Source organism: Penaeus monodon, chromosome 24 (genome assembly GCF_015228065.2).
Source record: "Penaeus monodon isolate SGIC_2016 chromosome 24, NSTDA_Pmon_1, whole genome shotgun sequence".
Taxonomy (NCBI): Eukaryota; Metazoa; Arthropoda; class Malacostraca; order Decapoda; family Penaeidae; genus Penaeus; species Penaeus monodon.
The window spans coordinates 12,523,381-12,523,730 of NC_051409.1; positions in this window are offsets into that span (position 1 = coordinate 12,523,381).

Sequence of the window (350 nt, forward strand, 5' to 3'; positions counted from 1 at the left end):
AAATAACGCGAGGGATCCGCAGGTGCCTCCGCAATCCGCACCAGCGCATCCCCAGCCGCAAGGGGAGAGGCCGGGGATCCGAAACTTCCTTGCAATCCGTCATCCTCGAGGGGTTCAAAATCGCCTTCTCGACTCCCTGCCCTTTTCCCAGACATCGTTATCTGTACTGGCATCCCTTAACGTCAATGATATTGTCTTATATTCTTCACTATATTTACACTATCACTTTCCTTACTTTACGCCATTCTCCCTCCCCCAACCTCGCCTTTTCCTCATCTTTCTCCAACCTCCTTTCAATCCCGTACCTCCCCGTTTTGCTCCAGTCCCCTCTTTTTGTACCCTTGGGCTAT